Source organism: Paramisgurnus dabryanus, chromosome 1, assembly GCF_030506205.2.
Source record: "Paramisgurnus dabryanus chromosome 1, PD_genome_1.1, whole genome shotgun sequence".
Taxonomy (NCBI): domain Eukaryota; kingdom Metazoa; phylum Chordata; class Actinopteri; order Cypriniformes; family Cobitidae; genus Paramisgurnus; species Paramisgurnus dabryanus.
Genome location: NC_133337.1, coordinates 25,246,680 through 25,268,921, shown reverse-complemented (window position 1 = coordinate 25,268,921; position 22,242 = coordinate 25,246,680). Strand labels below are relative to the sequence as shown.

The 22,242-nt window shown below is 37.0% G+C and overlaps 1 long non-coding RNA gene across 2 annotated transcripts; it reads right to left on the bottom strand.

The window, feature by feature from the left end:
- Positions 1-9,216: 9,216 nt before the first annotated feature.
- On the bottom strand, positions 9,217-17,055 carry LOC135779324 (uncharacterized). 2 transcript variants are annotated; one of them, XR_010544753.2, is made up of 5 exons: positions 16,921-17,054; positions 16,083-16,129; positions 14,561-14,607; positions 12,281-12,412; positions 9,217-9,300 (listed from the first exon to the last, which is right to left on the bottom strand). It is a non-coding gene; the product is annotated as an uncharacterized lncRNA (long non-coding RNA). The 2 variants fall into 2 exon arrangements; XR_010544754.2 differs by lacking the exon at positions 9,217-9,300 and adding an exon at positions 10,208-10,226 and having other exon boundaries at positions 16,921-17,055.
- Between the last annotated feature and the right edge of the window lie 5,187 nt (positions 17,056-22,242).

The following is a 22,242-nucleotide window of genomic DNA, read 5'->3' as shown; positions in this document are numbered from 1 at the left end:
CCACTGACCAGAAAAAAAAAGTTTAAAGTCAGTGGCGCGTTGCGCGTTGTTCATTATGCTATTTTAAGGGCGCATGCTTGACCATAATGTATAGCGTGCACTAACGCGCATACACTTTGCATCTAATCTACACAGATGCAACAGTTATTTTTGCAAATCATAAATTGTTACAATAAAAAATATTAACACATGAGATAAGGGGAATCATAGTGGTGAGCATTGTGGTGATAGTTTTTATTTATTTTGTGTGGCTGCGTTAAAAAATTCTCATGCAAATAACGATTAAAATATTTTCATAAGTTTGTTGTGTGGCTGTATTACGTTTATTTTATGTAAATAATAATTAAAATGTTTTCACAAGAAACCTTAATGTATATGAACTTGATTTGTAAGAGTACTTTGGGGTTGGACCTTGCTTGCGTTTCTTGGGTCCGATTTCAAAGCCCCCAAACCCTTTCAGCGGTGAGGGTGGACGCAGCGATGTCCTCTGCTGGCGTCTGTGTAGAGGCAGATCCACCTCCCGTTACACGGCGTGCCCGATTTATGCTGGCGCAACGATGGGGATGCCAGCTGATGAGACAATTGTGGCTATTTCCTCTCACGCCTGTTTAACCTACGCTGATTTGGGCGGGTTTCTCCTATCCCCAAACAAAACAACTTCTCTGTCTTTGACGTGGGTCTCTTCGGCTGTGAACCGCTCCTGGCGTACGGCTGGTAAATCCGTCATAATAATAGCAACCCGCCATGGAACTTGCGCCCTTGCGTTTAAAGGGAATGTTGGATAGCGTTCTGATTGGTTTATTTGACGTTACGCCCAAACCACACCTATGAATAATGAACCTACTTCAGACCAACCTCTTATTGATTTGCGCCCGGCGCAAGAGTTATTTCTCACGCCGGGAAAATAGCAACAGCGCCCAAGATCCGCCCACAAACTCACTTGCGCGTTGCGCTTCGCACTTGCGTTTCAGATCGTTAAAATAGGGCCCATTATGTTTAAGTTACTTTTTGTGGATAATGTACATTGTTTCTTTCTGTATCTAAACTGCATTGCATGTTTTATTTTGTGCAATTAAACCTTTAATATTTCTTGGTTTGCTTGAATTTTCATAACATTTTAACCAAATGCAATTCAAAAATTGGTGGGGACAAAATCAGCCATTTCAAAAAGTGGTGGGGACATGTCCCCAGCGTCCCCAGTGTAAATGACACCTTTGATGGTGACATTAAATGAAATATCAACATCAGTTAGAGCTAAACTTCTATCAGAGCAACTAACCAGAAAGGTGGTTTATAATGATGTGGAGATGGCAGTGGTGTTTATGAAGTTGTTTAATCCTCTGGTGTGATCTGTTGTTTGCTGTTGATGTTTTGATGGTTTTTGTTAATCTATCTATCAGTGATTCTCCTTGTTAAAGGTAGGGTAACACATTTTGAAAAATGCTAACGGTAGCCGCCTAGCAATGAAATCCCGATCCCACCCTCAAGTCAAATCGCCATCCAAAGTCACGCCTCTTTCCAAACACATGAACACGCACAGATCAGACGGTCACATCTCATGTCTCATTCAGCAGTGAGAAAACTTTGCAGTACAAAGTGAATAACACTTCCAAAATAACCAACTGGTTTACATCAGAATTAGTTTAGCACACGTTCGGTTGTGTAGACGTAGTAACTATATTGTTACGCTAATCCGTAAACGAACACAAATTTCATAAGCAACACAATGTTTCATCAAAGTAGAATATCTGAATCCATCTCAGTACAAACATATCGCGTACCTACCTTACCAAAATAAACAGTGCAATGACCCTTTCAGACCCTTTGCCTCCTGTAGCTGTTTGCATCTTGTGGTAAAGCAGTAAAGTTACCAATGTTCATTTGGGTTTTTGCTCTTGCTGATCCAGGCAGTTTTTGCTGTTGTTGTTATAAAAGATGTCTTTTATTGTGTGCCTCCTGCGTTGGTTGCCAATTCAGCAGAAAAGTTTGCTGTTCTCACTGTTTACAGACAGGAGGTGGGCGCACGTGGACGTGCCGATGACGTATGGTGTCTGCGTGGACTCGCTGCGCGGTGGGCGTGGACTCGCTGTGCGGTGGGCATTCAAATTACGCTCACGTATGAGGGACAAAAATGGAAACGTCCGTTCGGACCGAAATCTATGATTTATTGAAAATTTTTTGGTCATACGCCTTTCACAGATGATATAAATTTCTACAAATACATTTAAACAACTTAACACAGTGATTGCTATCAGGATGTGAGGAGACTTTTAACCAGCATAACTAAAAATGTTTCAGGATCAAATCTGTTACCCTGCCTTTAACAGCAAATATCATCACTCACAACTTTTCAACCAAAATCTAATGTCATTCCAACGTTGTAATTGTCGGGGTCCAGCTGGGGTCAGTCAAGTAGATAGTCTAGTTTCAAACTCATATTAAGTCAATTTTGCTGTGTTAGGATGCTCAAAGTCAGCAACATGTTACTCGGGTAGTTTGCTAGGAAAAAAAAACAAACATTAACATGTCTTTGTATTATTTCTTACCATTGTAACAAATAAAGGGATGCCTACGAGTGCATGGGTGATCTGTCCATGTGCTATTGTCGATTACAACACATTCCTCTCTTGTATCATAGTTATTTGGCTCCCCAACTGCCCAATACTGTACTGTCATGTTCTCTTCTTTATAAGACCATCGCCAGCTATTAATGTTATCGTATAATCCAATCCAAGTTACTCCAGGCAATGCCACTTGAACAGCATCTTGTATGTTAATCCAGTCTTCATTAGTCTGAACAGTGGCCAGGTCAATGTAATTCTGTCTGCAGTAAGCTTGGGCCTCATTCCAGGTCTTCATCTGCTGAATGAGAACATATTGATACTGGATGCTCTGGGTAACCAGACAGAGTCCTGTTGAGAGAAAAGTGTATGGAAAACCCATGTTAACCCTTTCAATAAATTAAGCCCTCCTTTTTTGTTCCTCACCCAACAAAACTTGACTTGCCAAAGTCTAAACAACATTAAGATTTGAGTTGAAAAGTGAAAGGTCAGAACAACTGTCTTTTTCAGGTCATTGAAAAGACATTTATGAAAACACGTCACTCTCTCTAAACTTGGTTGAAAAGCGAAAGGTAAAAAGCCGTCCGAGATAGCAAGCTGCCAATTTTTAAAGGGGCAATCAGTAGGATCTACCCCTATCTAGTGGTGGAATTGTATTTTGCATTCAAACGAACACTGCTTACTAGCTCCTCCCCTTTCCAAATGCGTATTGCAACTACGGTAGCCGTTATGTAATCGCTGATCTCCTTGTCCGTTGCAGCTGGTTCACGTGTTCTGAATGAAAACAAGTTGTGGAAACGTGTTGGTAGGCTAGTGCTTTTTGTCCCTCTCTGCTATTATAGTTTATCAATACGGCGGGACAATATGGATGCCTCCTTGGACTTACCTGTTCAATGTAAGTAAAGAGAAGAAATTCTAAGCTTACTAAGAAAAGTCAGATCACTGGCAGAGGTCATTTGACACCAACGAGGACATATTTATGAATAAAGACATTGATTGTGATTAATAAAACACTTAAATCCTACTTATTGCCCCTTTAAAGAAGTTGTAAGGTTAGCAGAAATTAACTTGTGTGATGCTTCGTGTGAACGGAGAATATGATTACCGTTATGAGCACAGCACAATTTCGAAATGTGTCACTGACAGCTTCGGGCCAATCATAACGTTCTGACACTCCTTACGAAAATAACTTTTTTGTGATCAAAGTCTTGTAACCATAGTTTTTTGGTGTATTGATTACTATAAGCAAAACCATGCAGTTGTTTGTACTCACTCTGTGAAACTTTACGTTAAACATAACTCTCTAATGTTTTAGACCCAGATTGTGATTCTTTTCCCTACAGTCTGAAAAGCTTCATGCTGCAATGCATGCTGGGTATCAAGCATAGGTATTACAAACTCATCCATGCATTTTAGCATACATTGCAATTGATGTTTATCTGATTGTTTTTTGTTTGTTGTCACCATTGTTGGGGTTTGTAGAATGTTTGATGTCTCCCAGTGTGTCAGTCAAATCCTCTGTTGATCGTACTAGTATTAATGCATAACAATGACTTTTTTTCAGTAGAAGAGAAGATAGGTTTCATTTTCTCTTAAAGATCGGAAGGTGACCCTTATTTACCATATATACCCTCGCATTGGGCCCCCAATTTGCTAGTTAAACCACATCACTGTGTGACACTTCAATACATATGAACGGCCGCTACGCTAACACGATTTAGTTTTTCTCTCCCTGTCTCGTCCTCGACTTGAGGACAACGAGACAAACAGACCCAGTCCCGGTAGATGTGAAAGCCAGCACACCTCTGATCTACTGGCCGTCCTTCAACGTGATGCCCAGCTGATACCTGACCAACGATCACCAGCAGAACCCGCTTAATCTCCGCTAAATCTCCTTATCCGTTCTCCCAAGGGTTTTTCCCTCCTAGGACTTATTTTTCCTCGGATAAAAGCCCGGGTTTTTTTTTCTCCTAGGGTTTTTTTTCTCCTAGGGGGTTTTTCACCCCGGGGAGGTGGGCTTTACCTAGCTTCCTCTTCTAGACGTTGCTTTAGTAATACGTGCACTTATAATATTGAGTCATAGCCGCAGCAAATTGCTGCTTATGCTATCATGTATTTTGTTGTGCTATCTGTCGTTTTTCTGTGCTTTTCACTGCTTCTATTTATGTAAAGCTGCTTTGAAACAATTGACTTTTGTGAAAAGCGCTATATAAATAAAATTGAATTGAATTGAAAAAAATATTCTAATCCTTAATACTTGAAAATACAGCCCGACAAATCTCACACGAGCAGACTAGTGGACTTGACTGTTTAAAATTAGCATCACTTAAAGTAAAAAGTAAATTGTTTTTTTACCGGACAAATTTGCACTTACAAAAAACTATTGGATAAGTTTACGAGTTTTATGTAAGTAATGATGTATATTAGAATTTACAGCATGGGAGCTAACAAGAGTAGATTGAATAAAAATAAAATCAAAAAGATTTGAGATGGCCCATTATCAAAGCAGCATCAGGTATATCAAAACAAATTTAATTATAGATGTTAACATATAAATTCAGTATTGAGGTCATGTGAATGATCATGTGATTAACCACATTAGAAGTGAATTTCCGGGAGTGAAGGATTCCAAACTTGCATGCTCATTATTTATTTATAGATAAAGTTTTCCTTAATTTAATTAAGTTCAACAACTTCTTTTTGAGTGCATGGTATCTCCATTCATGAGTTTTATCACTGAGGAGCCATCAAATACCCATGTTTACAGACATCCTCATGAGAAACAATTATAGGTCTTTAAATGAACTAAGCTCACAGTAAAAACAATATTAGTTCATAAAGGCAACTGGTTTCCAAAGCGAATGAGTAAGCTTTTGTGGTAATATTACATTCACATGATGTAAATACATTAACAGTACACTACTGGCAACCACAGCTAGTGTCAGTTCAAATTATATAAAAAAAACTTTGTAAAAATATACACTGACCTGAGAAATAAAGCATATGAAACACCAGTTCCATTGTTAAAAGAATTTCCTGTTGAAATAGAGAAATAAACATCTTTAAAAAATAATCAAATAAACAATTATAATAAACTTGCTGGTATAATAATGAATATAGACAAACTCTTTTGAACTATGATCAGATTTACCTGCAATAACAGAGAGGATTTGATATGTATGGATCTCTTAAGTGTCTGCGATCAGTGAGGTATCATTTCTTATTGTATTCTGTACAATCTAGCTTTCGCTTAAGCAAATCTTTGACATTACCATTTATGCAAAACTTGCTCAGAGAAACCGATTGTGTTTGGAATATGAGGTTCCTGATTCAAATATACGTTATGGAAATATTTAGCCTGGAAGGTAAAAGGTAAATATACGTCCCAGATTGCAAGCAATCATTGAGTCAATGTAAAAAAATGTTGATGCATCAATGTTAAATGAATATCACATTTCCACCTGCAATTAATGTAAAAAAAAAGTTAATCATTATCATCCCTTATTAAAAACTAGTGATAGTGATAACTTTGCTTAGTATCAATTCTTTTGTTAGAAACCATCACAGAAAGTCTACTGGTTTCCATTAAAATACCACTAGGAACATTTGGCATTTACCACTAAAACCGCTACAAAATTCCTACTGTTCAAATTTCAGTAAGATTTAACGACCCAACCAACAGAAGCCAACTCATTCCAAAACAAACCCACAGAGAATATTATAGTTTCCATTATAACCAATAAAATTCCCATTAAATCCAATTAAATTTCTGTGATGGCTCAGGGTCACTTGAATATTGAAGGCAGGTGTGTTTGACCTGAACTCTGCAGGATAGTCAATCACCAGGAACATGATTGGGAACCCCTGCTCTAATCACTAGGATAAGAATCCCACTACAAGGTGCAAATAAAGCAGTATACAGTCTTGTTCAAAATAATAGCAGTACAATGTGACTAACCAGAATAATCAAGGTTTTTAGTATATTTTTTATTGCTACGTGGCAAACAAGTTACCAGTAGGTTCAGTAGATTCTCCGAAAACAAATGAGACCCAGCATTCATGATATGCCGGCTCTTAAGGCTGTGCAATTGGGCAATTAGTTGAATTAGTTGAAAGGGGTGTGTTCAAAAAAATAGCAGTGTGGCATTCAGTCACTGAGGTCATCAATTTTGTGAAGAAACAGGTGTGAATCAGGTGGCCCCTATTTAAGGATGAAGCCAACACTTGTTGAACATGCATTTGAAAGCTGAGGAAAATGGGTCGTTCAAGACATTGTTCAGAAGAACAGCGTACTTTGATTAAAAAGTTGATTGGAGAGGGGAAAACCTATAAAGAGGTGCAAAAAATGATAGGCTGTTCAGCTAAAATGATCTCCAATGCCTTAAAATGGAGAGCAAAACCAGAGAGACGTGGAAGAAAACGGAAGACAACCATCAAAATGGATAGAAGAATAACCAGAATGGCAAAGGCTCAGCCAATGATCACCTCCAGGATGATCAAAAACAGTCTGGAGTTACCTGTAAGTACTGTGACAGTTAGAAGACGTCTGTGTGAAGCTAATCTATTTTCAAGAATCCCCCGCAAAGTCCCTCTGTTAAAAAAAAGGCATGTGCAGAAGAGGTTACAATTTGCCAAAGAACACATCAACTGGCCTAAAGAGAAATGGAGGAACATTTTGTGGACTGATGAGAGTAAAATTGTTCTTTTTGGGTCCAAGGGCCACAGGCAGTTTGTGAGACGACCCCCAAACTCTGAATTCAAGCCACAGTACACAGTGAAGCATGGAGGTGCAAGCATCATGATATGGGCATGTTTCTCCTACTATGGTGTTGGGCCTATTTATCGCATACTAGGGATCATGGATCAGTTTGCATATGTTAAAATACTTGAAGAGGTCATGTTGCCCTATGCTGAAGAGGACATGACCTTGAAATGGTTGTTTCAACAAGACAATGACCCAAAACACACTAGTAAACGGGCAAAGTCTTGGTTCCAAACCAACAAAATTAATGTTATGGAGTGGCCAGCCCAATCTCCAGACCTTAATCCAATTGAGAACTTGTGGGGTGATATCAAAAATGCTGTTTCTGAAGCAAAACCAAGAAATGTGAATGAATTGTTAAAGAATCATGGAGTGGAATAACAGCTGAGAGGTGCCACAAGTTGGTTGACTCCATGCCACACAGATGTCAAGCAGTTTTAAAAAACTGTGGTCATACAACTAAATATTAGTTTAGTGATTCACAGGATTGCTAAATCCCAGAAAAAAAAATGTTTGTACAAAATAGTTTTGAGTTTGTACAGTCAAAGGTAGACACTGCTATTTTTTTGAACACACCCCTTTTAACTAATTGCCCAATTGCACAGCCTTAAGAGCGTGCATATCATGAATGCTGGGTCTTGTTTGTTTTCTGAGAATCTACTGAACCTACTGGTAACTTGTTTGCCACATAGCAATAAAAAATATACTAAAAACCTTGATTATTCTGGTCAGTCACATTGTACTGCTATTATTTTGAACAAGACTGTATATACCAGCTTAATGCAAATCTCTTTAAGCACTCTATACAGTGCCCATGAAAAAATGTAAACAGCCCATGTTAACACAAATCTCTATAAGTACAAGTGCAAATAAAGGAGTAGAAACACAGAAGGTACTGTACATTATGTATATGTATATATTTGAATACACAGCATGTCACAAAAATGAATACATCCCTCACATTTCAGCAAATATTTTAGTATCTATCAAGGGACAATACTATAGAAATGAAAGGAATCAATGTGCTGCTTTTATAGCGGTTTAGATTCATAGTAGTATAGATTTACTGTCCTCTGAAAATAACTTAACATTTGGTACTTTGAGTAAAACTCATACTGACCGCTGGATGTTGAACATGGCACCTCATACCAAAAAATTCTCTGAGAAATTGAGAATCAGAATTGTTGATCTCAACAAAGATGGTCTAAGCCGGTGTTTCTCAACTCTGTTCCTGGAGGCCCACTGCTCTGCACATTTTGTATGTCTCCCTCATCTGCCAGCCTCAGTTTAGTTCACGGAGATCTCTGCTAATGAGCTGATGATTTGAATCAGGTGTGTTAAATAAGGGAGACATAAAAAATTTGCAGAGCAGTCCCAGGTAGCCAAAACAGTTTGGCCCAATAATGGCCCAAATCCGGCAGGCCAGAAAAAAAACCACGGCCCAGTTCCGGCTGCCAGAAAAGGGCCAACTCTGGGATGAATGACGCCCCAGAATCGGCCCAAGTACACTGGCCCATTTCCGGGTGCCTTAAGTGAGCCGGCACTGCCAGCACAGTGCCAGAATCACGCCAGCTAAAACATTACACTCAGCCGAAACTGGCCCATGTCCGGGTGCTTAAAGTCAGCCGACACTGCCAGCACAGTGCCAGAATCATGCCAGCTTAAAATGTACACTCAGCCGAAACTAGCCCGAATTATTTTTTAAAGTGTTTTTTATTTTATAACCTTAGCCCTTAAGATGTCATGTACTTATCCCTTCTTAAAAAAAAACTTTTATTATATTTAGTTAAAAAAAGTTAAACTGCACATTAGAAGTTCTATCCTCAATGTTTGTGATGCTTTTAATGTGTTAAGTGTCACACTTTACTGTAGGTGTTTAAAAAAAAGAAAATATACAGTATGTTTACATGTTTATTTGAAACATAACATTACATTAATAAAACATTAATAAACATCTGGACACTCCTCAAGTGTACCCTAAAAGAAGGAAAGATTGAGAGAAAAGAGATAAGAGGGGGAACAGAAAATGACTCATGGTTACTTCATCAGATAGACTGAATGCATTAATGTTAACTTGGGTAAATGTTAAAGGAATAGTTCACCCTAAAATAAAAATTCTGTCATCATTTACTCATCCTCATGTTGTTTTAAAGGTAGGGTAACAGATTTGATCCTGAAAGATTTTTAGTTATGTTGGTTAAAAGTCTCCTCACATCCTGATAGCAATCACTGTGTTAAGTTGTTTAAATGTATTTGTAGAATTTATGTCATCTGTGAAAGGCGTAGGACCAAAAAATGTTCAACCAATCATAAATTTCGGTCCGAATGGACGTTTCCTTTTCTTGTCCCTCATACGTAAGCATAATTTGAATGCCCACCGCGCAGCGAGTCCATGCAGACTAGGGCTGGGTATCGATTCAGATGTTCCAGATCGATTCGATTTCGCTTCACAAGCTATCAAATCGATTCGATTCCGATTCACGGTTCAATTTTCGATTCTGGTTCTCGGGTAGGTTTTTATACTTGATTCTCGATTCAACTCAATGAATATAGATTTAATACAAATACTATATTAATAAAAAAGAACAGTGAACAGCAGTTTACAAGTGTGTAATTAATAAAAAAAATTAAAAGCCACAACACTAACGTTGAAGAAGACTAGTAATTAGATTAAAGTTAATCTTACGTTCAATGTTTGTGGAAATAAATATGAAAGAAAAAAATCTATTCTGCTCTTTGAGAATCGATTTTTATTAGACCACGTTTTAAAAAACGATTAATCGGAAAATCGATTTTTTTGCCCAGCCCTTACGCAGACACCATAGGTCATCTGCGTGTTCACATGCGCTTACCTCCTGTCTGTAAACAGCGAGAACAACAATCTTTTCTGCTGAATTGACAACCTGTACAGGAGGCACAAAATGAAAGCCATCTTTTATAACAACAACAGCAAAAACTGCCTGGATCGGCAAAGAGCAAAAACCCAAATTAACATCGGTAACTTTACTGCTTTACCACGAGATGCAAACAGCTGCAGGAGGCAAAGGGTCTAAAAGGGTCGTTGTTTATTTTGGTAAGGTACGCGATATGTTTGTATTGAGGTGGATTCGATATTCTACTTTGATGAAACATTGTGTTGCTTATGAAATTTGTGTTCGTTTACGGATTAGCATAACGATATAGTTACTACGTCTACACAACCGAACGTGTGCTTAAACTAATTCTGATATAAACCAGTTGTTTATGTTGGTTATTTTGGAAGTGTTATTCACTTTGTACTGCAAAGTTTTCTCACTGGTGAATGAGACATGAAATGTGACCGTCTGATCTGTGCATGTTCATGTGTTTTGAAAGAGGCGTGACTTTGGATGGCGATTTGACTTGAGGGTGGGATCGTGATTTCATTACTAGGCGGCTACCGTTAGCATTTTTCAAAATGTGTTACCCTACTTTTAAACCTGTATGAATTTTTTCTGATGAACACAAAAGAAGATATTTTGAGGAATGATGGTAAACACACAGCAGATTGTAACCATTGACTTCCATAGAAGGAATAAAAAAATATGATGGAATTTAATGGGTACCGTCAACTGTGTGCTAACCATCATTTATCAAAATATTTTCTTCATCATTTATCACAATACTTCCAAAATACTTTTTCCTACTATGGAAGTCAATGGTTACAACGTGCTGTGTTTTTACAATCATTACGCAAAACATCTTAATTTGTGTTCATCACAAAAAAATCATGCAGATTTAGAACAACATGAGGATGAGTAAATGATGAAAGAATATCTATAGACCTTTTGCGTGTTTGCAAACAGAGATGACGTTTTTTTGTGGGCGGAGCCCAACTGGTGGCAGAAAGTGAATGCTTCTCAATAGCTGTGTGAAGTGTTTAAGCATTAAACTGTGATTTTTAAGGATCCGGTGTTCTGTAGAAGTCTGTTTCCCCTATATTTCTCTTAAGTGTAATGTTTCTTATGACGTTTTCACCAAGTTACGTTTACTTTTTAAATAAATTAAAAGTTTTAATGGCTTGGCTACTGATATGCTTGCATGTATGTAATGTATATGTATTGTTCTTTATTGGTAAATCAATTATTTTTACAGTATGAATCGCTGAAGTACTTATAAGAGCAATACTATCATGTATTCTGTATAATATTATTTATTAAACATTTAATCATTTCCTGTTTTCAATTTCTTCCTTATATTTTTATCCTACGTGTGTGATCTAAAACTATTATGTTTACATACAAATTAATTTGTATAGGCCTGTTTATATATTATTAACACTTTACATCGTGTGTGTGTGTGTGTGTGTGTGTGTGTGTGTGTGTGTGTGTGTGTGCGTGTGTGTGCTATGTTTATATATTTATTAGTAAACATCATAATTTAGAACAAACAGTAAGAAGACATAGGCTAAGATATAAGGTAAAAAGAAGTAATAGAAAACGAAAAAAATACGAAAACTTTAATAAATGGTAATATTATTGATATTATGAACTAATTCAAATCTTTAATCTTTCTAAATAAATTATAAACGTAACGTGATGAAAACGCTATAAGAAACACATAGAGGGAACAGACTTCGACAGAACACCGGATATCTTCTCTAATTATTTTCTATTCAAATAATTAAAAGATTTTCAGATGATTTCATCACTCCAGCCTGTCCGGTTCAGGGCTTTTATTGCAACCATAAACACCTACGTTTATCTTCAAATGGTGTCTTCGACGACGGTATACTATAAAAATGAAGGTCATCTATTTTGGCATTCCTATTCTGACACTCAACAGCACAACAAAACATTTTCTAGTGAGTTATATTGTTCGTTTCACTCGTGTCTCATTCATTTCCACTGTTTTTCTGCCACCACATGCGCGTGACGTAACTGTGACGTCGACTCGCAAAAGGTCTATTGAACTATCCCTTTAACAACAAGTGAAATACCTTGAATTTGCTTGTTTTCAGGCCCGCTCTCTTCTTCTTTTTGCATCTCTGTCAGATGCAAGCTGCAGAAGTTTTTATGAACTTTTCTACTTCACCATCTGGTGCACGAACAGTACTTTTTCTGAACAGATTCTTGAAAAGAAACAAAATTATTTAATTAGGTAAATGCAAGCATGTTAGTTTAACCCTGGAGAACCCAAGAACCCTTCTCTTAGAATCAATTAACATTGGCCACATTTGACCCGTGGGTTCTCCAGGGTTAAATGTTACCTACAAGCTATTCTGCTTCAAAAACAATGACAGGTACTTTAGGGTGAAAGACTTATAGCTTCATAGATTAACATTGTAATGGCTTTATATACAGTGGCAAGAAAAAGTATGTGAATTTCACAGTTTTCTGAACAAATTTGTCATAAAATGCGATCTAAACTTTATCTAAGTCAAGGGCATTGATAAACATAATGTGTCTAAAATTACACATAATTACACAAAAAAATTCTGATCTTTCATGTCTTTATTGAGAACTACCAAAAAACATCTTAGTGCTTGTGAAAAAAATGTGAACCCTTGATTGAATGACCTCAAAAAAGCCAATTGGAGTCACGACTTAGCACAGCTATTGGCCTATTGTTTTTTCCCCAGATTCAGTTAAATTTTTTCTCAAATTCCGTGTTTTTCGTTATATTCTGGATTCTGGTTAAATTAAATTTCAGTAATCAAAAAGCACATCTTATCAACTGAAAACATAACAGAAAATTAGCAGATCCACCACTGCAGTGAATATACTGTACTGTATGAGTGTGCGACTGTGCGTTTCCACAAGGTGACGTGCCCATTTACCAGCATGTATAGCTCGTATATGGTTCCCAGACACGAGGGCTCACTAAGTTTTCTTTCTTGTTTAAGTGAACATAAACAGCTGTATGTTTATTAGTATATTGAAGCAGTGCCGTCTTAAAGCTGTCTTGGGTGTTCAAAGCTGTCTTAGGTGTTCAATGTTCATTACACAAAAAATGAAAACCCCTCACTTCTATTAACTGAATAAATTTCGCAGCTGCACATTTAATCCATACAGTGAGGACTGTGCAGTGTTTTATTTGTATTTATTGCTAATTCATGTTAAAATCATGTTGACAGACAATTTCATAACTAATATATTTACATTTAATACAGATGCCTGAAAAGTAAAACAAGATGAGTATAGTATTATGATTAAGAGGAAATATTAAAAATTGGTTGCTTTTCAGTAGCATTGTTGTAGTGACAGCCAAAATACATTGGCCTATATGTAATACACATGAGTAGTACAAAGTCCATTTCCTACTTTGCAAACTCGACACAACAAAAAAAAAACTAAACAAAAATGAGTGGAAGTGGCAACGAATATCCAAAGATGATAAATTGTGGACAAAAAGGTAGCACGAATTCCTTTATATGGAAGTGGTTTGGCTAGCTAAAAAACTGACGAGGCGCAGATTAAAATATAAATAAACCCTCTTATTTTTGTGGCTTCAGTCATTGTTGGCATACTGTTTTAAAGCTGGAAGCATTAACAACTTACATCGAAATATATATCATTATCGTTCAATATGGATTTTTGCCATATTGCCCAGCCCTAGGCCGATGTATTTTGGCTGTCACTACAACAATGCTACTGACAAGCAACCAAATCTTTTGTTTTTTTATCATAACACTATACTCATCTTGTTTTACTTTTCAGGCATCTGTATTAAATGTAAAAATATGAGTTATTAGAATCTATGATTTAACATTAGCAATAAATACACACAAAACACACAGTCCTCACTGTATGAATTAAATGTGCAGCTGCAAAAGTTGTTCAGTTAAGAATAGTGAGTGATTTTCATTTTTGGGTGGAAAGAACATTTCTGACACAGAAAGCAGTAGGCTACTGTCACTTTAAGACCCAAAACAGCTTTAAGACTGCACTGCTTTAATATACTGATACTGACACATCTAGCTGTTTATGTTCACTTAAACAAGAAAGAAAACTTAATTTAGTGATCACGCATGTGTTGACTGCGCGCTGTGTGCGTGCTTCGCGAGCCCTCATGTCTGAGGAACAGATGTCAAGCGTGCGCGTTGTGGGAACGCTGAGTTGCACACTCATACAGAACAGTATATTCAATGCAGTGGAGGAGCTGCTACTTTTCTTCATTTTTTCTAAATTTGTGAATGTCCTGTAAATAATATATACTTTTTAAAGCGGTACGGATGTGTGCGTGGGCAAGGTGGAGATGGAAAGAAAGTATACTGTACCTTTTCTGTCTGTTCTGTTCCAGCCTTTATTGGAACCTGCTAGTGCTCTGAAAAACACATGAAAGATCTGAATTTCTTGTTTTATAATTTTTAGACACATTATGTTATTTATGTATATTTATTCAGAAAACCATTACATTTTCTTGCTAATGTATATATACATAAACATACAATACATATATAATATTGATGGCTCTTGCTTCGTTCTGAAACCCTAGATGGCAGTTTTCTTATCCTCGAACAAACTGTCATCACAAGGGCCATGTTTACATGCACAAAATTTTGTCAATCCGACTGAATTTAATCCGATGAAAGGTTACAACAATACAGTTTACATGCACCCTAAACATGTTTAAATGTTTGCACCTCAAAATGTTTGTTTTCATGTACAATTTATATAAACCGAACATCTGTGCAAGCGCACAGCCAGGGTTGGCAGCTTCACATATCAAAACCATCCCCATGGACATTCAAAATTAGCCCAAAAGCATCCCAATGACTTATCACAGCCCAAATACCAATAACTAATGAACAAAATCCTTTCATATCTGACCAGCAGAAAAAACAACTCGCAAAGACAGTTTAAACAGTAGCCCAAATCTGAACGAAAAAAAGAGAGGACTTGGCAATGCCACCCCAAAGCCAAACCAAAGCAAATAAGAGGTAAATATACGACGTGAACTTGAGCACAAATTTTCTGTGCACATGCACAATGTATTTTTGCATCCGACAAAATACTTTGATTCACGCATTTACATGCATACTTTTCTCCTGCTGATCGGATCACAGATTGGACTACACCACCCCTTTCAATACGATTCAAATTTGCATCCAATCTACCTCAATCGTATTGATTAAGGTTTTTACATGACGACTTTTTAATACGATTGAGCCATCAATACGATTACAAACTGATTAATTGGTTGCATGTAAACATAGCTACTAGAAACATAAGTACTAGAATAAGGGCACACCACTAAGGTAAAAAAAAACGGTTACATGCCCAATTGTGCCAGTGTTGTATTATCGAGAAAGTTCATTATTATTTTTTATACCTTTTTAAGCCTTGCCTATTTAAAATTGTAATATTTGCAAGATGCAGCAAAAGAGAACTCAATTTGGTTTTTATGGGTTGTTTTGAGATTTTCAATTATATAAAAAAGTAAGTTTTCCTTACTCTTAATCACACACATCCACAGATAATTGTGTTTTCTCTACCATTATATTTATATTTCAAAATGACTGCAAATGCCAAATCCATAAACTGGAATTGTGATCTAATAAAATATCTTGTTATTATAGTGTACATAACAACGTTTACATATCAAAGTTTAGTTTAGACTACTTAATGTAAAGACTTTTTAAAGACTTGTTATTTGTAATATATATTTGTAGCCCTAAACAAATCCCTATCATACTTCAGGCCCCAATTGACCCCTCAGACAGTCCTGACATTAACAATGCAACAAAACTGATTCCCAAGAAATATCCATGCCCCATCCAATATTGTACTTTTACTTACATTAATTCTTCAAATGAATTCTGTCCAAACTGATGATCTTGAGAAATCTAAATGTGACAAAAACAATCACAATAAGTTGTTAAGTTGTATAACAGACAGACAGATCATAGATACAAAATGTTGAGTAATAATTACATAATTAAGGTTCACTCATTTTCTACAAAGTATCTTTTTTAATAGATGAAATCGGTTATAATGTTGTGCAACAGTGAGGTGGAAATATTTTTACTGCAGGTGCACTTTAAGTAAAGAACTTTAACTACCAGCTGTGTCCTGTAGCTGCAATGCTCTCTATTCTGTGAAATTTAAACATTTTCTGTACCAGACAAAGTTATACCTTGGTAAAAAAATTACCTTAGTCAGCTGTATAATAGCGGAACTGGCTGAGGTGGCTACGAGTGTTTAGCAGAATAGCTTCACGATCCCTCAGTTACTCCCGCCTGCTGCATAGACTGCTGAGGCAAATCCTCAGACCAGTTTTATGAGTTGCGAAATATTATTTGTTTGTTTTGCTAAACGAAATATTACTGTTTAAGTAAGTTCATTAAACTGAGCAGAGTTCATTTCTTATGTCCGAATTCTCCTTGTCAGATAAATTATAAAAATCGATTTTCTACTCAAATTTATCTAGAAAGACTTCAGTATTTTAATAATAAATTCAAATGCTAATTTACATATTTGTTGAAGCGGGATTGTGGTCATTTAAAAAATTACGTATACTATATCAGTCACACCAGTTTGTCCTTCTTTTAACTGAAGTTTACATATATCTAATATGTGCAGAGTATAAATATTTTATGCATTAAAATTATGTTAAATAACTTCCAAAAAGTCTTACCTCAGAGAAATTGCAGCAGACTTCATGCAGCAACAACCGTTAAAGCCCGGTAAATGTCGTCACTAGATGTCGCAGCTAGTGCGCATGTCTTGAAACAGCAGCAGTTCTTTTTCCAAAATAAAAGTTCCTTTAACCAGCTTTAATTGTCTAAAAATTGTAATCGATAAATTATAAATAGATCAATCTTTATGATAAAATTAGTTCAAATTCTGGAAAAGGGCTGAAAAATTGTAGTTGTAGTAAACAAATTGACAAGCTTTACAGCTTATTAAATTTTTTTATAAAATCTCAATTTAGTATTTGACCATTAATTAATAAAATATGTGTTTGTTGACATATTAAATACATAGAAAATATTTCAGTATAAACTTAATAGCCCAGATACTTACATTCAATAGGCTAATGGCACTTTATGCCTCTACAAACCTATTCTTAACATTAAAATATGCTTCTCCCCTTCCCTTATTTTATTAGGGAAACATTTCTAAGCTTAACTTTTCCTCACACTACTTTTCACTTATTGACATAGGCTACCATTAATCAGGAAAACTAAAAACAATTATCAAAACATTAAATAGAAACAATTATATGCATATCAATTGTTAAATTAATATATTTTTATTAAAACAAACGTGAAATGTGAAAGCCAATATGTGGAAAATATGCCATTTGTCAGCCAAAATCGGACCAAATCCGCATATCCACAGCCTAGCCGAATCTGGCAACTTTTGCTGGGCCAGTGCTGGCTTAATGCTGGTAAGCCGCAGCCAGAACACAGCCGTGTGCGCCGACACTCAGCCGGATCTGGCCCGAATGCACTGGCTACCTGGGGTGGGCCTCCAGGAATAACGTTGAGAACCACTGGAAGCTATAAGAAGATCAGTAAACCTCTGTATGACCATGGCCACTGTAATGTTACTCAGTTTCAGGTTGTTACTGATCTTTTTGTAGCCTATGCCATCTTTTTGAAGAGCAACAATTATAATTCTTAAATCCTCATAGAGGTTTTTTGCATGAAGATGGTGAATAGGACATGTCCCTGCTGAAAAAAACAGCATACCAGCAAGACCAGCATATATTGTGTTTTGGTGCTGGTTTTCTAGTGAACACCAGCTAAACCAGCATCAAACCAGCATCATCACCAGCATTAGCACCAGCTAAACCAGCATTAGCACCAGCATCCCATGCTGGTCATACCAGCATATGTTGTGTTTTGGTGCTGGTATGCTGTGACCACCAGCTAAACCAGCATAGACCAGCATAATTCCCATGCTGGTCCATGCTGGTTTGATGCTGTTTTTTTCAGCAGGGGTGGTTTGCATGGTTAAACGATATACATCTATTATCACTCACTTAGAGTGTACTCACTTTTGTTGCCAGCTATGTTGACATTAATGGCTTTAGGTTAACTCTTTCCCCAGCATTGACGAGTTATCTCATCAATAAAGCTGCGGTCGGCAACTCTGGAGGATTGGAATGATTTCGAATGTTTACAATTTTCATGCCACACTACCACCGAGCAACCTCCCTTTGAGCTCGTCCTTGTCAGTGCGTGTGCACCAGTATTTTTGTGAACGCATACTTAACCTACTTAGATTACTTACATAACACTCAGAAATACAATCAATGGTTGATAAAGCACAATTACCTTTCGAGAAGAAATGTGGCAAGCTCTGCATCCAGCTGGAACCCTTTAAAATCTCATAGATTCCTCCATCTTTCAAATGCCGGTTCGATATTGATCCTACTTTTATTAAGGGCAAGGTCGCTTTCTATCTTTGTTTCCTGCTTTTCCTTGTTTTTTCTCCTAACCGGCCTGCACTGATTTGACCAAATAAACTTGGAGCGGTGGATTTTTGTCAACCTAATAACAGGCTCTAGGTGGAGCTAGAAGCACGGACTTAAACAGTCTTATTTATGTTGTTCTATCGGAGCATTGTGTCGGGTTCAGTGAATATGATCAAAAATATCTTGCTGACCGCAGCTTTAAAGTGGACAGAGAATGAAAAACCATTTTTACCTTGTCTTTGTTGAATAATGGTAGCCTACCCACATTCACAAACATACAAAAAGTGCTAAACATGCTTAACATCTCAGTCTCATAGTAATTCCTCATTTAGAAATCTTTTAGAATCTGAAAAACTGATGCTTATGACATCACAGGCATCTAACTGCCCCTCCACTTTAAAATAATTGGCTACATTTTTTGAGTGGCAGCAAAGTCAGCCAATCAGTAATGAGATTGCAAGTTAAGCCAGTAGGGGGTGCCAAATAGGTGCAAAACCACTTGTTTAAAATCTCCCAACCTAATAGAGCTATCTGAGAGAGGTTTTTAGGAAGCTTCTAAGGCATTACAGACCCAAACAAAAAAATTTTTTGTCTACATGTCACATCACAGAACAAGGATAAATACTCCGTTCAATCATTCTATGTCACCTTTAACTCTTTCCCCGCCATTGATGAGATATTTCGTCAATTTAGAGAAAATGCTTCCCCGCCAATGACGAGATTTTCCGTCTTTCCGCAATACTGCTATTATCCACCAGGTGGTTTAAAACCGGAAGTATTGCCCTATGGCAAGCTGCTGCATGTCCGTGTCTGTTTTAAAGTTCGCTCTGAATGGGATCTCTATGAAAAGTCCGTCACAAAAATGGAATTATTTCTGCTTTTTGCTCAAAATATGGTGTTTTTGCAAAAACCTACCCATATTCAAAAGCTGATTGCAAAAGAACCAGGTAGGATGAAACGTTTTTTTTTTTTTTTTTTTTGAAAGCAGAGGGTCTGTTCTTTCATTTGGTATATTGTATGTTTATATATTTAAAGAAGAACATTTTCTGGAAGGCATTAAACTTTGGTGAAAATCATGAAAAACGCTGGCGCTGGCTGGCAACTTTTTTTAAAAAACGCTGGCGGTGAAAGAGTTAAGAGGAAACATTTGCATGAAAAACGTGTTCCTGATGACTTTTTATGGTTATATGTAATACCACAATTATCCACTAGATGGATAACATTACACAATTACAAGAAAAAGCTCTTGGACTATAACAAAAACAATCAAAGCACATTAGTGAGCATCCTGGGAACATAACGGATGTGCTATTTTAAAGGACAAGTTCGGTATTTTAGACTTAAAGCCCTGTTTTCAGATGGTTTATGATAAAATAGAACGGTTTTGACTAAAATTTCGACATTTGCGGCTGCCCTGAGAATTTTTCGCGTGTTTGTGTTTCAGCTCAGACCTCTACAATGGGTTTAATGGTGCACTGGAACAATCCTTCCTAAAATGCATTAAACTTTCGTTTACAAAGACGTGAAACTCACTGAGTGGTCAGGGGTGTTCACTGATATGTTCACACAAAAATTGCTGCAAAAGATGCTTTCCAACAGTTGTTTTAGCATTCGTTGTTAACTTGTGGACCTATTTTTCCAAACGCCTCACACCCGTACATTCTTCCGCTTAGAGCTTGAATAATAGACACTCCAGCCCAGGTGGTGGCGCTAATCTGCCTTTGCCAATTGCAAGAATAGAAACAATGTTCCCGGCGTGGAGTAATACCGTACCTCACAGGACATCTAATACAAATCAATGGAGTTGGTAAAAACTACGATAAAACCTGTTGGAATGCGTCTTTTGGAGCGATTTTTGTGTGAGCATACCAGTGAACACCCCTGACCACTCGGTGAGTTTCACGTCTTTGTAAATGAAAGTTTAATGCACTTTAGGAAGGATTGTTCCAGTGCACCATTAAACCCATTGTAGAGGTCTGAGCTGAAACACAAACATGCGAAAATTCTCAGGGCAGCCGCAAATGTCGAAATTTCCGTCAAAACCGTTCTATTTCACTATAAACAATCTGAAAACAGGGCTTTAAGTCTAAAATACCGAACTTGTCCTTTAAAGAGATTTCAAGTGCTTTGTGCTTCATTTAATCAAAGGCCAATATAGAAGTCTGATCTGTAAATTCCACTTCAAAAGAGAAAATTTAAATAAAAAAGAAGGAAAAAAGAAAGGTTGCATAAAAGCCTTATTATTTATTATTATTTGGAAAAAAAGAAAAGGCTAAACATTCAAAACATGACAAGCAATATCAATTTGAGCCACTTTTCCTTTGATGCTTCCATGAGAATTCCTGATGCTGCATGACTGGTCCGGGCATCTTGCCTGTAACTATTATTGACTTGTTTTACCTAAACACCGGTCTTGTTGTGTTTTTGCATAAAACACGTCATGCCATAATCATAATGGCAAAGCCATAAACAAACATTCAGTTACTTAGTCAAATGATATGGTTTGTAACTGTGAGTTAAAGAATTTTGTGCTCCAGTTGTTTCCTTTATTTCTTTTCAAACTCGACCAGCCTCAACCTATCACATTCCCATAATTATGTAACACCTGGACAAGGGGCATTAGGACTAGGAATTGAGTAACAGGGGGCTTCAGCGAGGGGACCCCCCAAATAAAAACATATTAAAATTCCATAACAGTAAAACAAAAAGATGAAATAGTCATAACTATAATAGGCTGTTAGTAAAGAAAAAATATTTGTAAAACTTTGATAAAAATGAGCTAATGTTCTTAATTTGCCTAGCAGCTTGTATCCTCTCATGTTGGTGATCCCCCTTTCAAAAGAAAAAATATTTGGTCTTGTAGTCCGGTCCGGTCGTTTAATTTTTAAAGTCAGTCTGTGGTGTGAAATGGAACCTCGTGCTACAAAATGAAGCTTAAATCAGGTTATCAGAAAAGAAAACTGCAAAAAGTAGGCAAGCTTCCACTGATGAGATCATGATGCTATGCAGCTGCTAGTCACTGGCTTTGCAAACAGGGCTTAAAGCAACACCAAAGAGTTTTTTTTTACCTTAAAATAACGTTTCAAAAAAAAGTTTCAGTTGTTCATCCACTCAAAACAGGGTGAACGGCACTTTCACATTCGCTTTGCAGCCCTCTATCGGCCCAAAACCTCACTAAAGAAGTTTCCAACCGTCGGGTCACAGTCCTGTAGTTCGAGTGAAAACTACAAAAACTTGCTTTACGGCAGACCTACAATCCAATCAGAGCCAGCTTTGATGCAGTTGGCTAAATTATTTACCACAGTGGTAATGGACAATTCCACTTCTAACCTGTAGGGGGAGCAAAGAGATCAAATGCTCCAGTCCATTTAAGACATCAGAGATTTATTTCAGCAGCCTGGTCCAACCAGACTCTCATACATTCATTTCATTTGTACAGAGAGTCTGGCCACGCTCCATTGCAAAGTGTTACTTCCGTTAAGGAGGGTCCTCTGTTGAAGTTTAAAACTATTGGATCTGCCCAGAGTCACTCAG